The 10,883-nt window shown below is 36.7% G+C and overlaps 1 long non-coding RNA gene across 1 annotated transcript in view; it reads right to left on the bottom strand.

Annotated features, from left to right (window-relative positions):
* Positions 1-6,059, bottom strand: part of LOC107717224 (uncharacterized) — a 14,798-nt gene extending 8,739 nt beyond the window's left edge. The window contains exons 1-2 of the long non-coding RNA XR_001637294.1: positions 5,982-6,059; positions 3,044-3,048 (exon numbers count right to left, since the gene is read on the bottom strand). This is a non-coding gene — a long non-coding RNA (uncharacterized LOC107717224). The remainder of the gene's footprint in view (positions 1-3,043; positions 3,049-5,981) is intronic.
* Positions 6,060-10,883: the final 4,824 nt, after the last annotated feature.

Here is a 10,883-nt window from a genome sequence, read left to right as displayed (position 1 = left end):
CACTACAATGTTTTGAAACCAGTATCAGGTGCATTAGCAATATGTGTGAATGGAACATAGATCATCGCTGAGATTGTGCAAATGAAGATTTATTGTCACTATGACAGTGAATGTTTTAATGCTTTTAAAATGATTGTTTTTCTATGAGATACTGATCAAAAGTAAGCAATAGGTGCCACTCAGATTTAATATCAGGTTTCTTAAGAAACAGTAAACAAGTGATTGGTATCTTGGGGTTTGTAGTATTGGTGTGGCATATGCTGATGAATCACCTAGGAATGCACTCTGCTGAAATGATGCATGCGGCCAAACTCCACAGGCAAGAAATGAGTCGACGTTCAGCACCAGTGAAATGTTCTGTGATTGGGTATCAGTTAATGAATTATGGAAGGCGCTCGGGAAACTACAGAATGTGTGGCTCTTTAACCGAGATGTGGGCATTCGCTCTGTTCTTGTCAAACATCTCCATTTTTCATAAACCAAATGTTAATTTGTGTGCTTTCTACACAGTTACAGTGTAGAGGAATATTCTTGGTTCAATATAAGTTAAGCTCAATCGATAGCACTTGTGGCATAATGCTGATAACCACAAAAGTTGTTTTGATCTGTCCCTCCATCTGGGTTACAGTGAGATGCATGCACTGAAAGTAAATGAGGTCAGTCCGTAAATGATAAAATACTAACTTTTTCAGGGGTATAGCCACAAAATGTAAATTATTTGCATGTTAACATGATTGTGGTGTGAAAAAAAACACTTAATAACTTTTCTGTGTAAAAAGTTTACACAGGTTTTAATAGAAAAAAGTGCTTTTACAAAATTATAAGCTTTACATTTCTGCTTTTAAATTCTCAACAACAAAAAAATTGGCCCCTTTCACTTACACTCTCTATAACCCTGATTTTTAGGAAGTTGAAATTAGTTTTCTATGGTAATCAGCATTAAGCCAGAGTTGCTGTCAATTGATCTCAACCTGTATTGAACCAGAAATATTCCTTTCCAGAATATTCCATGACTTCATTTCTTGGTCATCGAGGCAACGCTGATGAGAGTCTCATTGGTAAAAGCGCCCACCTGGACCTGCTGTGGCTCACCAGCACCTCTGGAGGGAATGAGTGAAGCAAAGGAAGAGAGGAAGAAAGTGAGGGAGGAAAATAAAATGAGAGGCAGAGTGGAAACGGCAGCCAGGAACACGTGCCAAAAAACCCTGGAGACAGAGCTCCGTCGCCAGATGTTATGTCGTTTGGCCTCGCGTCCCCCGGCAAAGAGAACCGAGCTGACGAACCATTTTTCACTGTCACGCTGTCAGTCCGTAAATGATAAAATACTAACTTTTTCAGGGGTATAGCCACAAAATGTAAATTATTTGCATGTTAACATGATTGTGGTGTGAAAAAAAACACTTAATAACTTTTCTGTGTAAAAAGTTTACACAGGTTTTAATAGAAAAAAGTGCTTTTACAAAATTATAAGCTTTACATTTCTGCTTTTAAATTCTCAACAACAAAAAAATTGGCCCCTTTCACTTACACTCTCTATAACCCTGATTTTTAGGAAGTTGAAATTAGTTTTCTATGGTAATCAGCATTAAGCCAGAGTTGCTGTCAATTGATCTCAACCTGTATTGAACCAGAAATATTCCTTTCCAGAATATTCCATGACTTCATTTCTTGGTCATCGAGGCAACGCTGATGAGAGTCTCATTGGTAAAAGCGCCCACCTGGACCTGCTGTGGCTCACCAGCACCTCTGGAGGGAATGAGTGAAGCAAAGGAAGAGAGGAAGAAAGTGAGGGAGGAAAATAAAATGAGAGGCAGAGTGGAAACGGCAGCCAGGAACACGTGCCAAAAAACCCTGGAGACAGAGCTCCGTCGCCAGATGTTATGTCGTTTGGCCTCGCGTCCCCCGGCAAAGAGAACCGAGCTGACGAACCATTTTTCACTGTCACGCTGTGAACAACGAACGAGAGCGCACAGGGAAATTAAGACACTCCACAATGCTTCCACACAGCAGATAGAAAACTGGGAGGTGGGGGTCATGAGTCTGTATATGCGACATCTACAGATCTTGGAAGAGGGAGGAAGAGACACCACCTGGTCGCTGACAGCTCGGTCAGATCGCATCAGGACCCCCACTGTGGGGCCGGGAGGTTTCCGGTCCAACATGTGGTCTCACCAGTGACAGCGAGAGATGGGATGGAAGAATCTACCTGCCAGCCAAGAAGAAGTGTGTCCTGCCTGTTTAACTGTTGTGCTGAGAGAGCAGAACCCTGTTGCAGCCTGTAGCTATTTTTTAACACCTGTCTGGGAGTAGCATTTACTGTAAGCAGTAAGAAAGGCTTCTTGAGACGCACTGTTTCGTCAGAGTTAGTGATGATAATCATCATGGAGTAGAAAATCAACACAGTGTGAATGCTCAATGCATAATTAACCACCGGTAGATTAGAGGTCTTTACAATGACAACATTTTTATTAATTATTAATGTTTTGAGTGCGTTTACATGCACAATGTTACATTTATATACCTTAAATAGTGTTATTTTATTGGGTATTCAATCAAATCCAAACAGAAACATAGCATGGTATTGTGAAATCTTTTTCTAACTAAGTGAAAGACACTTTCTTTCTTTCTTTCTTTTTCGCTTGTTGTTCGCTCGTGTCTGAAGGATACTTGAAAACATAAAGAAAAAATGTTAATTCCGAAAGTTTTGAAATTCTCTAATATATTAAAACGTATTATAAAATTGAAAATACATACATTAACATTTTCATAAAGAGTAAATACACCCGAAAATCAAGTGAGAGTACTAAAAATTCTCAGCCAATGGAATACCTTTTTTTTTTTTTTTTTTGAGGAAGAGGGATCTTAACGATATTGTTGACAGAATGTGTTTTGACGATAAAAACTGAGAAAAACCTTATAGTTTCAAATGTCATGCTTTTTTTGTGGTGTTATGTGGTTGTCAAGAATTAGTGACTGACACTCAGAGGTTTAAAATTAATAACAGCAGACTTTTCTTTAGCACGGTGCAATAATCTCATGTCACTTTACCTTTGAACTATAAATGTTACATCTCTCAAACTAGAACACCCCAAGAACCCTGGACAGTGAGCACATTATTTTTGGATCAGCACTTGTTCTTGTGATTCTCCACAGCCCCAAAATATTTGTGCAACTGCTTTTGTTTCCTCTTCGGGACACGAGGAACCTATTTAGAAGAATTTGCTTCTGCATTTAAAACTTAAAACTTATAACTGGGGCAAAGTCATATTGATGATCTTCACTTGCAGGACAAAGAACTGGCTTCAATAGGATTTTATGAGATTTTTGCCCTTGACTCTTTATGAAAAGCATCAATATCCTGAATACAAGGTTATGAATGCACTGATGTCACTGATAATATAATTGAAATCTGAAATACCTTTATCGGTTTAAAGTTGGCATACTGTCTGCAGTATTATGAGCGCTGCAGGAAGTGTTTTTAATGTTTTAAAGACACAGTTCACCCAAAAATGAAAATTCTGTCATCATTTAGTCAGTTCTTTATTTCTGTGAAACACATGGAAAGACAGTTTTAAAAAAAAGAATGCCTTTTTGGACTTCCATTGTATGGACAAAAACAGTTCTTCGGAATATCTAAAGCATAAGGGTTTAGAATGACATTAGGCCGAGTAAATGACGACAGAATTTTCATTTTTGGTTGAACTAGGCCTTAATGACTAAAAATCTTTAATTCATTACCTCCATCTCTGACACAGACAGAAAAAACTTCCCATTCCCTGCCCTACACAGGCATACCACCTTCTTTTATTCATGATGTACTCTTATCTGCACACCTGCAGGCTTCCAATGAACAAGTCACAGCTCACCAATCCTACATCATATCCTTTAACAAACATAAGTGCACAAATTACAGTACAGTCCCTCAAACTCATGCACAAGGAGCGTATTGTACCAAATCACAATTTCCACACATGCACCATCCACACTCACTCTATCCCGAACAGTCCCCATCCAGCTGTGTGGTATTCATGTCCCCAGTGAAGGGAGGGGGATCTCCATTGCCAACCTGTCCCATCAATCTCACCAAGCAACATCTGGAAACCAGCCACTGCGCAGACACTTACACTCACACGCATAAATTCACATACAATCAAGAGTATCTGTGTACGACACAATGTACATACATTTATAAATGACATTTATGAGGGACCCTTTAATCAAAGTCCTCTGTGGCAAGTGTGGTTAGTTTGTTCGTGTATAACACTCTGTAATTAGTCCATCTGTCTTCGGCTGGGAATGCAGCCTAAGTACTTCACTCGGACAAGGGCAAGTCCAGGTGCTGCCCACTTGTATGAAAGCGTCTGTGTAATCGTGCATGTGTGGATACATTTAATGATTTATTTGTTTCTTTGTCTTTGAATGTGTTAGCAAAGTGGTGGCTCTTTACATGAGCGTGTTTGATTTGCGTGTTTTTGATCGGCCTGCTGGACAAATTATTTGGATCACAGATAATTTTGATTAACCCAGCGACTGCTGCACAGGCCTCGGCCTCCATGAGGCTGATGATTCTTTCTCTTTATGGCGGAAAACTAGCAGCCAATCATTATCAATAGCTTTATATTTATTATGTCAGAGGATACCGAACACAAGATCTGTCTACTATACAGTACTGTACTCTATTGTCTCACTATTTATCTGTTAACCTGCAGGTAAGAGACATTTTCTTATAAAAGTAAGAAGTTTTTAGGTTGTGCCAGGAATAACTGCTGGCAATATTTCAGGCAATATCATGATGAAACTTCTTCATGATGAAGTTTCATTAGTGACACAAGTTTTGTCTTGGTCGGTCATTCTTACGAAATCCTTTCTATCACAATTGAGTGGTAAATGGTTAACTTACTGTACAGTATTTGTTTGCATATATATAACTTGGTCACAAAAATAATTCGCTCAAAATAGTCTATTAGGTAGGTAATGTGTCATATGATGACAATTTAATATTTGCTTGTTCAAAACATTGGTGACACTTTATAATAAATTGCAATTTGTTAACATTACGTAATGCATTAGATTTCATGAACTAACAGGATTTTAATTTACTTTTAGTTCCTTTATAAATTAAAAAAAAATTATAATTTGGTAATTTGTTTGTTCACACTACATTAATATTAATATATACAATATAATGTATAATTTATGCTTGAAATTCATGTGAAACATAATTCAAATGTTAAAAATGTTAAAAATTACAGTTGCAATAAAAATTATTCAACCCCTCAGAGACTGCGGTATTTTACAAATACAAGCTTTTCTGAACATCCAGGATTTTATAAAAATTACATCTATAACAGCTTACTGGCATATTAAAAGTGACAATGTCAATATATAATTTAATATTTTTGAGTTATAGGATTTTTTAATAACACAGCTATGTCATAATTATTAAACCCCTATTAAGTTGTTTTTTTTATGGTGGGGAACAAAATTGCCTTAAAACACAATTAAACCTTTAGAAATTCTATTTAATAAACAGAATTAGCTTGAGCTGTTACACGTGCATAAACTTAGCCCATGCATGTGCTGACGTGTGTAGCAAATATGCAAATTCAACAGAGCTCTCTCAAAAGCTATAGAAGAAATAGCTTTACTACATTAGAAAGTCTAAGGCTACATGAAGATTTCCAAGACATTAAAAGTTCCTAGAGATACAGCTGGCAGCCTTATTCCTTAGCAGAGGCGGACAGTAACTAAGTACATTTACTTGAGTATTGTAATATGTCTTTACAACTTTTACTTGTAATGGAGTAATATTTGACCAGTGGTATCTGTACTTTCACTCAAGTAATGGAGTTGAGTACTTTGTCCGCCTCTGTTCCTTAGCTTAAAATTAGTTGTACCAGAAAACCTTTGAGGGTGTTGAAGAAAAAGCACAATATCATAATAAATTTGATCAGAGCAACTGAGAAAAACCTGCAATGTACAGCCAAAGACTTGCAAGATGACCTGATGAAAGGAGGAAAAACATTTCAATGCAGAGTATAAGAAGAACACTAGACAACTATGGCCTTTGTGTTGAGGCATCTTGCCGAATGCCACTCTTGACCAAAACGAACATTAAAGGCCGACTTGAACATGTTAAAATTCATTTGGGTAGACCTGTGGAGTTCTGGAAGTATGTTTTATGGAGCGATGTGACCAAACTGGAATTTTTGGACCCAATGATCAGCGGTATGTCTGGTGCAAAAAAAAGGCAAAGCTTATAAACAGAAGAACACCATCTCCTTGGTCAAACTTGGGAGGCGGACCAGTCCTGTTATGGGGGTGTTTTACTGTTGCAGGAAGTGGAAATCATGACTGTATGAAGGACATTATGGATTCTTTGAAGTATCAGGTCATTTTGGCAAGAATTGTGATGCCTTTGGTGCAAAGACGGAAGCTGAGGATCAATGGACTTTCCTGCAGGACAGCCATCCCAAAGTATACATTCAAATATACTTCGGCTTGGTTCAGGGATCAGACATGGGATGTTCTTGAGTGGCCTGTTCAGTCTCCAGATTTAACTCTCATTGAAAATATTTCGTTGAATTTGAAGAAAGCCATGTCAATGTGAAAACCAAAGATTATCCATGATCTGAAAGCTTTTTCAGGTGAGGAATGAGCCAGGACTGCAGTAGAGAGGTGACAGACGCTTCTGAGCACTTATAGGCAGCGTTTATTGGTGGTTTTAAAACAATAAAAGATTCAGCACAAAATTTGACTAATTTTGAGCATGAATGTTTAGAGCCAATTTGATTTTTATCATGATCCATCAATGTTGCATTCTCAGAATCACGCAAATGTGTATTAGGAAATAGTCTCTAATAGTTCACTGATGCCTTTGTTGAATTGTTTTCGTTCTCTGCAGCAAAATGTCTTGCAGGTCAAGGGGGTTGAATAATTTTGATTGCAACTGTAACATAACCTAGATAAATACTTTATTGTTCATTGTTGTTCACTAATGCATTAATCGATAACACTTTAAACCATATATTAAAGTCTTACTGAAACATTTCAGTTAGAAATTTATTACAAATATAAAATATATGTAATAATGTTACAATTATAAAATTACTGTATTTGCTGTACTTTATTTTATAATATTTTTAGTGCCTGATGTATTAATAGGTACAGTAAAAAAAAACTGGTAACAGTTTAATTTAGATTAATAAATGTTTCAGTAAATTAGATTAAAATTAGAATGATCCATATCCTAATTCAGAAATATGCTTTCTCCAAATATGAATTTATTCAGGTTAATCAAAATGCTTTTTGTTGTGTTTAAGCTGTAATGTGGCCAGTTGTCTTGAGTATTGCAGTTAATGTAAATATGATTACAATATTAATTATGTAATATCTTGTATTGTTAATATTTAAATTAATCAAATAAAAACATTTTTCAAAATATCTTTTGTATTCTGCAGACAACAGAAATGCATACAGATTTGGAATTAAATGAAGGTGTGTAGATGATGACAATTTTCATTTGAACTTTCCCTTTAAATATGGCAGTAACATGCTAAAACTAAATTCTTTAAGATAAACATTTGCTATGAAAGTTCAGAATCATAATGCAATGTAGTTTAAATTTCAAAGAAAATGTTAGTAAATTTGTGGGGTGTTTATATGAATACAGTAGCATTGCATATATCTGGAGTGTGTGTGGGCTTTGAGCCAGAGTAGTGTGCGGCTGCCGTGTTCTCTCCTGGTGATTAATTGTGGCATGTGTGTCCTCAAGGCAGAGCTGCACCATGGGGCTCACCTGAGTGAACTGTGTGGGCTGGACACTGCTGAGGCAGGGGATGGTGAAGGCCTCAGGACGAAACTCTGTGTCAGGGTTCATTAGGGGAGCTGGTAGAGGGCAAAAAAGAAGAAAAGAAATGGAGGCACAATTTTCAGATAAGGGCCATACCACGATATGGTTTAGTAGTTTTGCATAGCCAGATTTCTGACTAAGCCGTGAAGCTTATTCTGGCCAAGAACCACCCACTTAGACAGGAAGAGACTCTCAGACTGACATATCTGACCACAATTTTTATGTGCTGTTTGAGGGCAGTAAAACCCGAAATGGTATTTTATTTTATCCCATCTTATAGATTATTATTATATTGTGTTGTATTATTGTATTTCCAGTTCATTCATATTTGTTCATATATAGTGTGTGTGTGTGTATAAATTATCATTAAAAATAATGAACAAACATAAATCAACAGTGAACAATATTAACTAGATTGAGTATACTTCATTAAGTTGGCTTGAAAAAGCCTAGCTAGAAAGTTTGAAAAAGTTTTAAAAGCTTGTAGTCTGAAAGTTTTCAGTTTGAAGTAGTTTGAAAGTTAAAATAGTTTTAAAGATTAAAGTTTGAAGGTTCAAGGCAATACAGTTGTTTTCAAGGCAGAATCAGTCAATGCATGATTCTAGCATGATTAGCATGTTACTAGCATGGTGTTAGCATTTTTTAGCATGATTAACAAATTACTAGCATTTTTCTAACATGCTTAGCCTGTTACTAGCATGTTGGTAGCATGATTAGCATGTTACTTGCATGGTGTTAGCATTTTTAACATTATTAGCAAGTTACTAGCATGATTAGCATGTTACTAGCATGTTGTTATTAGCATAATTAGCAAGTTACTAACATTTTGCTAGCATGATTAGCATATTACTTGCATGGTGTTAGCATGATTAACAAGTTACTAGCATGTTTCCAAAATGATTAGCATGTTACTAGCATGTTGTTAGCATGATTAGCTTGTTACTAGCATAGTGTTAGCATGATTAGCAAGTTACTAACATGTTGTTAACATAATTAGGAAGTTACTAACATGTTGCTAGCATGATTAGCATATTACTAGCATGCTGTTAGCATGATTATCAAGTTACTAGCATGGAGTTAACATGATTAGCGAGTTGCTAGCATGATTCTAGCATTATTAGCACGTTACTAGCATGGTGTTAGCCTTTTTTAGCATGATTAGCAAGTTACTAGCATGTTGTTAGCATGTTTCTATGCTAATCCAGCTAAAACCAGTTGATTCAGTAAAAAGTAAAAAAAAAAAAAAAGCTTAAGACCAGCCTGGCCTGCTAAAAAAAAAAAGTGGCCAAAACCACTTTAAAACCAGCTTGGGAGACCAGCCAAAGCAGTCAATCAGCTTAGGCTGGTTTTAGCAGTTTTTTTCAGTAGGGAGTTGTTAAGCTTTGCCAGGGCCGGACTGGGACGCAATTTCAAGCCGGGAAATCTCACACTCATCCAGGCCACACAGAAAAAAAAGAACTTTCCCTTAAAAGAACATCTTTGTACCTTTTTTTAAAGGGGTCATCAGTGCGTTGTGATTGGCCGAATACCTCAAGCGTGTGACAGAAATGTTACTCCCTTTACCGAATTGTGATGCCGTGTCCCGGCCGGAGCAACGAGACAAAAAAAAATTAAAACCCATTATTTGTTGCATCCAGTGGGGACATAATTACGGATTATAATGACTTATACTGTCGCTTTCACAACGAAACACAGCGCCTTCACGACATGGCGGCGGCGGCGGCAACAATAAAGTTACGCCTTCTTTCTTTGCGTTAACATTTGGGCGGCGTTATGCAAATTTTCCCAGATCGTGACGTAGGTATGTGGGGGCGTGTTAGAACGAGCCGTTTTAGGTAGGCGTGGTTGACTCTTAACTTTTATAAAGAATATCTCTTTGGATTTGAGACTTTAGTCTTTGCAACTTTACAGATCTTCTTTATGCACCAAGAGCTTGTAACACTCCAAAGAGAAAGGAAAAATTGAAATCTCTTCATCTGATGCCTTTAACCTTATAGTAATTCGTACACATAAGGTATAATAATATTTAGGCTATTAGGGGTAAAAAAAAAAGGCAAAAATACATCCTTTTTAAGGGTACTGCTCCAGTGACAAGCTGTTGTACTCCAAAAGGTAAAATTTTGGCCCCTTTTTTCTGTATATAAGCCATACATATACAATACATATATACTATATACACCCACTACAAATTCTGAAACCACAGATAACCCTATTATTTAAATGGCCATCACATAAAAAGGTCTAAATCCTTGGTCTGGGGCCCTGGAAAATAATTAAAGGTTGTCTCTTGAACTGCACCTTTACTTCCCTTTTCCTTTTCTTCATTTTCCCCAATATCTCTGTCTCCATTTTTTTCTTGTACCTGTCACTTCTTCACCTGCTGGTCTACTGTTAGGATTAGAACTGTGTCCACCTTGTTGCAAAACGACCACTTTTTCAAGCCAACTTAATTATTGCTCTTCATTATTAATTCATGATACTTACTGCATTAATGTTCATGAATTACCTTATTGCTTGTAATGTGTTATCATATATCTAAATATATAAAATAAAGTGATGTGGGGGAGGGACTATTTCAAACTCCGAAGTCAGTCTACGATAATGTGTACGGATAACAAAAAAGAAAAAAAATAGGAATCGCATATGTGCCTCAACACAGAAATTGCATATAGTGCCTCATATGTTTGATTCCAAGATGTCTGGCAAACTTGGCCAATCCAGTGATTATATTTTTCTTCCAAGGTGCTCATTTTTTCAAACCGATACCTTCTAAAGATGACTTCGTTTCCATACGGACTGATTAAGAAACATGTGTGCCCTCGGGAAGTTGCATAAAGCCAGCCAATCAGATTAGAGCTTGGAATTGAACAGACACTGGGTGGTTCCTCTGGCTGATGCTGAGTCTAATGTGTTGGTATCTTTAAATTCATATAGGAAATTAGATGATATTTGATGCATATATTTAAAGGATTTAATGCATTTTTACCCAAATTGTTAATTTATTTTATACTTCATACATTTGCCCTCTGAA

The sequence above is a fragment of the Sinocyclocheilus rhinocerous genome, unplaced genomic scaffold (genome assembly GCF_001515625.1).
Source record: "Sinocyclocheilus rhinocerous isolate Xijiao unplaced genomic scaffold, SAMN03320098_v1.1 scaffold3377, whole genome shotgun sequence".
NCBI lineage: Eukaryota > Metazoa > Chordata > Actinopteri > Cypriniformes > Cyprinidae > Sinocyclocheilus > Sinocyclocheilus rhinocerous.
This window is presented reverse-complemented; position numbering and strand designations above follow the sequence as displayed.